The sequence below is a fragment of the Notamacropus eugenii genome, chromosome 3 (genome assembly GCF_028372415.1).
Source record: "Notamacropus eugenii isolate mMacEug1 chromosome 3, mMacEug1.pri_v2, whole genome shotgun sequence".
Lineage (NCBI taxonomy): Eukaryota > Metazoa > Chordata > Mammalia > Diprotodontia > Macropodidae > Notamacropus > Notamacropus eugenii.
Genome location: NC_092874.1, coordinates 420174865 through 420180636, shown reverse-complemented (window position 1 = coordinate 420180636; position 5772 = coordinate 420174865). Strand labels below are relative to the sequence as shown.

Below are 5772 nucleotides of genomic sequence, written 5' to 3'. Positions count from 1 at the left end.
GAGGTGATCCTCTGGCATTCTGGGGAGCCGCACTTTCACCCTAGGAACATATAGAAGCGTCTTGCCTTATGGTACTTCTTTTTTCTTTTTCTCTTTTGATTGGAACTTTTATGAAATGTTTATTTAACTGGTCAACCCCTCCCCCGACTCCACCATCCTCCAACCAAAGTGGAGTTTCTTCTTTTTCTCCTACTGTGTGCTGATAATGACTAAAACAGTCGCTGACAAACCTGAACATAAACTGTTTCAAGACAGTATGGCTACCAGTGACTTCAGTTGTTTTTTTCCTTTGTAAAGGCTATATATATTGTACAGATCACAACAATGGCTTAGACACACTAAATACATTCAAGTAAGATCAGACAACAGGCACACCCAGGAAGCACAAAGTTGTGTTGAGCTGCTTCTGGGGCTCTCATTGCCCCATCTTCTGGCCACTGGTTGAGTCTTGAGGGAGAAACTTGCCTCAAGTCAAGGAGAGGGACAGGAACATTGTAGTGTCATGTTGGAAGGGTTGAGCACAGGCACCAGCAGGCAGGAAAGTGCCATCCGTTAGACACTGCTCAGGGTGTCCACCCCAGAAAGGACTTTGCCCTCCAGCAGCTCTAGATTGGCACCACCCTAGTGCTCACATGGCTGACTTTGTCCTTAGTGTTCCATTTGGCACAGCAAGTAGCAGTATCTCCACCACCTACGATAGTAATGCGGCCCCTCTTGGGGGCCTCCACCACATTGTCCATTAACTCTTTGGTTCCTTGAGCAAAAGCTTCCTATTCACATACTCAAAGAGTTACATTCCTCACAATCTGTTTGTCCTGGGCCACAACTTCCACATACTGGTGCTGCTCTCAGGGGCACAGTCCAAACTCGTCCATCCAGCAGGGATGCCAGAAGCCATTGTGGCTTGGCCAGTCTTGACATTCTCATCAAACTTGTCCACTGGGATGAGGTCAATAGGCAATGTGATCTTGACATCATTCTTCTTAGCCTTGGCAATCAGGTCTTTGACAATCCTGACCCCCTCTTCATAAAAAAGAAGTTCTGATCTCGACATTGTTGAGCACTTGAGGAAGGTGAAACCCAACCCACTACCAATGATCATCTTATTGACTTTGTCTAGCACATGGTTGATCAACTGGATTTTGCTGGCAACTTTAACTCTGCCCATGATGGCTAGCAAAGGCCTCTCTGGGCTTTCCAGGGCCTTTGAAAAACAAGTCAGATCCTTTTTCATGAGGAAACTACTTCTCACTCCTACCATGGAACTGTGGGCACCGTGAGTAGTACCAAAAGCATCATTGACCTAGACTTCCCTCAGCTTGGAGAGGGATGCTTGGAAAGTTTCTACTTTGTCTGGCTCAGCTTTGATCTTATTCCCAGAAGCATCTTTGCCTTTTCCTTCTTCTTCTACATGGAAGCAAAGATTCTCCAGCAAAAATGATAAATCAGTTAGGTGGGTTAGCACAGACTTTCTCCACTTCTGGACCCATGTAATCCTTCAGGAACAGAACATCTTTGACTAGCAAGGATTTGATCTCTGTGGCCACGGGCTCCAAGGAGTATTTGTCAGGCATGGGGATACCATCAGGTTGGCCTAAGTGGCTCATCAGAACAATGGACTTGGCTCCGTTATCTGAGCAGTGATTGATGCTAGGTAGAGCAGCCTTGATTCTCTGGTTGCGGGTTATCTCTTTGTTCTACATGGGAACACTAAAATCTACTCTCATGATGACCTTTTTCTCTTTCAGGTCTGCCTTGTCCAAGGTCAGTTTGCTGGAAAGAGAAATAGTAGTGGTGAGGAGATCGTGGGGCAGCTACAGCTGTGGCTGTGGCATGAGCTAAGGACTGTTCTACACAGAGGGACAATGCCTACTCTATGGTACTTCTTAAGTACTTGAACTCCAATGAAGGAAAAGAACTTGAGATTCGTTGTACCTGTACTATCCAAATAAATCATGGTGATAGTAAATGACAATTTCGAGGTTCCCCCTCCCCTGGTATCATATCTTTGCTAAGGGCAAGTGTAAAAATCTTTTCTCCTTAAGAAGACAGTAGAGTCCAAGAATTCCTCCTACTTTTACCGGAAGTCAGGATTCTGAGATTCACTTTTCTCCCAAAGGCTGGTATTCTCTAGGAATTCCCTCTCTTCTCTTTGGATGGCAGATCACTGAAGTCTTAAATGTGGGGTAGCCAGAGAGGCAAGTCTGAGTCTCAGACTCAGGAATTCCCCTTTGTCTTTCTAGAAGGCTAGATTCTTGGTTTGCTAGTAGATTTGTAGATGTCAGCAGTCATCTTGCGTCATCTATGAGTTTTGGAGGTCACTGTCAAAGTGCCAGGTTGATTTAGTCATTCACTAACATTATGGATTATGCATTAGGCCCTAGAATTTAGGGGAAATAGAGAAAATGGTGACCTATTGTAACCACTATGATGCTATGGAAAGAGGCAGAGGATCTAGGTTCAGATCTTTTCTCTGATGTTCATTACCTGTATGACTGGGCAAATCACCTAAGTTCTCTGGGAAAGGGATAAGGAAACTTCAGTTTCCAGTTTCCTTATCTGCAAATTGGGGAACTTATACTACATGGACTCTGAGATCATAGGCTGTGTATCATATCTGACCTATGTTTTGCTATGCAATATGCTTTTCTTGCTGGGTTATGTTTTTCTGTTATATATTGTTGTTCAGTCGTTTCAAAATCATGTCTGACTCTTTATGACCCCATATGGGGTTTTCTTGGCAGAAATACTGGAGTGGTTTGCCCTTTCCTTCTTCAGCTTATTTTATAGATGAAGAAATTGAGGCAAACAGGGTTAAGTGACTTGCCCAGGGTCACACAGCTAGGAAGTGTCTGAGGCCAGATTTGAGCTCAGGAAGATGAGTCTTCCTAACTCCAGGCCCAGCACTCTATCTATTTCACTATCTGGTTGCCCTTGTTATATATAACAGCTAATATTTATATAGCACTGTGTGCCAGGCACTGTGCTAAACACTTTAAAAATATCTCATTTCATTTTTACAACAACCCTGGGAAGTAGGTACTATTATCATATCCTTTTTACAGATGAGGAAACTGAGGTAAACATTGGTCAAATGACTTGCCCAGGGACACACAGCCAGTAAGTACTTGATGTTGGATTTGAACTCAGGTCTTCCTGACTCCAGGCCTAGAGCTTAACTCACCGTACCATCTAGCTGCCTACTTAGTAATGTTTTAAAGGAACCCTTACTGTGTAGCTCGTTTCTGTTGTATGCTTCTGTATGTGACCAATGTGTGTGTTTACCATATGAAATTTACAAGTGATTCTTAGGATTCATTATATGAGACTTGAGTCTTTGGTTTATTATATGCCCCGTTGTCATATACATTGTTATTATGTGCTATGTTTTGTTTGTTGCCTGTAGTAAAGCTAATTGTACACAATTCCGGTGAGAATGCCATGGGTTGGTTACATAATTTGCATAGTTATGTGTAGTTGTAATGATTACCTGTTACTATGTTATATGATCATTCATATTTCTTACTGATGTATAATTCAAAGATATTCAAAAATATTCAAGGATAGTCCATGTAATTTTCCCAGATTATAAATTCTTTCCTAAGGAGAGGATTTAGGAAGAGAGTGACATTTCTTGGTGAAAAGATAGCAAAAAAAGCCAGTTCATTTATTTGTTTGTTTTTCATGTACTATTTAAAAAATGTAACCCGGAGACATGGAATGCAATGACCTTTTTCCTTTACTTATCTTTTGTTTTAATTTAAATTTATACAGATGTATGTTCTACCTGTGTGTTCTCTAGTCATACATATTCCCTATGTACATGCCTTCTTCATGCCTTTGATGATATAGTAATCTGTTAGAAAGCGTTACTGTGTGTGTATGTGTATATTTTCGTGTTGTTTCATTTTGGGAAAAAATGGAGATTCAGAGAAGATAATTGTCTGGACTGCCAGGACGTTAGTGGAAAAATCCCAAAGTTAGCCTCCTTTCCAAGGCTTAGCTCATGTGCCATCTCCTGTGGGAAGCCTTTTCTGTGGTCTTTAGTTGGTAGTGCTCTCTCTAGTCACAAATTAACATATATGGATATGCATGTGCATGTACTCCTGTTTACATATTGTAGCCTTACCCCAGTAGAATGTAAGCTTTTTGAGGGCAAGAATTGTTTGGTTTGGTTTTATATTTGTGTGCCTAGTACCTATTCTACAGTGTCCTGCACATAACAGGAATTTCATTAATTCCTGTTGGTATGTTTTGGAATGTTTAGATTGGATGCAGAACAAGTACCTCCCAAAAGCTGGGATTTCTCTTTAATTCCTAAAGAATTTATCAAATACCCACAAGGGATCATATCTTGGGAAGACTGATTTCATGTCTGGATATACACTGCTGCATTCCCTTTAGAATAGCATGAACATACATGCTACCAATGAGAACTCCACTGCCATCTTCTCACCAGCTCCCTTGTACTCTCCAGTCATACATGTTTATGTATATTATATTTTATATATTACATGTAACATAATATATCATTATTATTTATGTTCTTGGTAATGTAGTCATTTTATTAATAAGGCCAACCAGTTATTAAGCAAAGGATGGTTATTTGGCCAAAACCAATCGTAGTGGCATACTCATCGTTCATATATTCTTCAAAGAGTGGGTATTTCTGAAGAGTGGCAATCAACTCTGATTGGATGAGCTATAGTAAAATGAAGGGCTGAGAGTGGCATCATGTTACCCTTGGACAGAGAAACTACCTCTATACTAGACCACCAACAACTTTGGGCAGAACACAATAGCTTCTACCAGGGTGGAGTCTTAAACAAAAAAGTTAGAACAGTCTCACCATCAGCCGCGTCCTTCAAGAGACTGAACTTTTAAAATCAGAACTTTGGAAGAAGGGGAGAGCTCTGGGTCTCCCTAAGATTACTAAGGTTATTAATATTTACTTCTGTCATTATTCATATTGAGGGGCAAAGCCCTCTCAGTGAATCACTAATTAACATGACAAAGACTTCATCAAGGGTTTCCAACTATGGGACTTAGGAGGGACACAACGTGAGAGGCACAAGGGACAGATGGGGGGTGCTTTGACAAAATCAAAGGGGACATCAAATATTTATCGAGTCCTTTCTGTCAGAACTGTCCACTATACCTCTTTACCAATCCTATGACTTGGAAAAACTAGACTGTTTTCCATACTCATCTATGACTCACACTTTCCTCATTCTGTTTTTTTCCACCTGGAACACTTTCCCCTGATATTTTCTCAACCTGGTATTGTACTTATCCATCAGGACCCTGCTGAAATCTGACCTTCCTTGATCACTTGAACTGAGAGTGATCGCTTCCTCCATTGTCTTGTTTACTGAGTATAAAATCCATACCTTCCTTTATGACACATCACAAACTACCTTGTTTTATGACTATTTATGTGTATGCTGTTTCTTTCCTAATTCAATTCAATTCACTTGTGAGCAGGCAAGGAGAGAGAAGAAAGAGAAAGAGGTAAATGAGCTTTTTATTTTTTGAATGGCTCCCAGAAGATCTCTTTGGGGCTACTGACAATACTACAAGAAGAAAAGAATTCATTTTGCATGACAATATGGGTTCTAAGGACATGCAGCATACCACAGAGAAGTCATCTCCTTTTTTTTAATTTATCACTTATCTTATGAACAATTCTAATGTAATATTATTCAACATTAGAAATGAAATAGTTTTGAGAGATGTCAAGTCTTAACCTCTCAACTTAAGGAAGAAATGTTG

General features: G+C 40.6%; 1 pseudogene; it reads right to left on the bottom strand.

Annotated features, from left to right (window-relative positions):
- Positions 1-552: 552 nt before the first annotated feature.
- Positions 553-4481, bottom strand: LOC140532266 (phosphoglycerate kinase 1-like; annotated as a pseudogene).
- Between the last annotated feature and the right edge of the window lie 1291 nt (positions 4482-5772).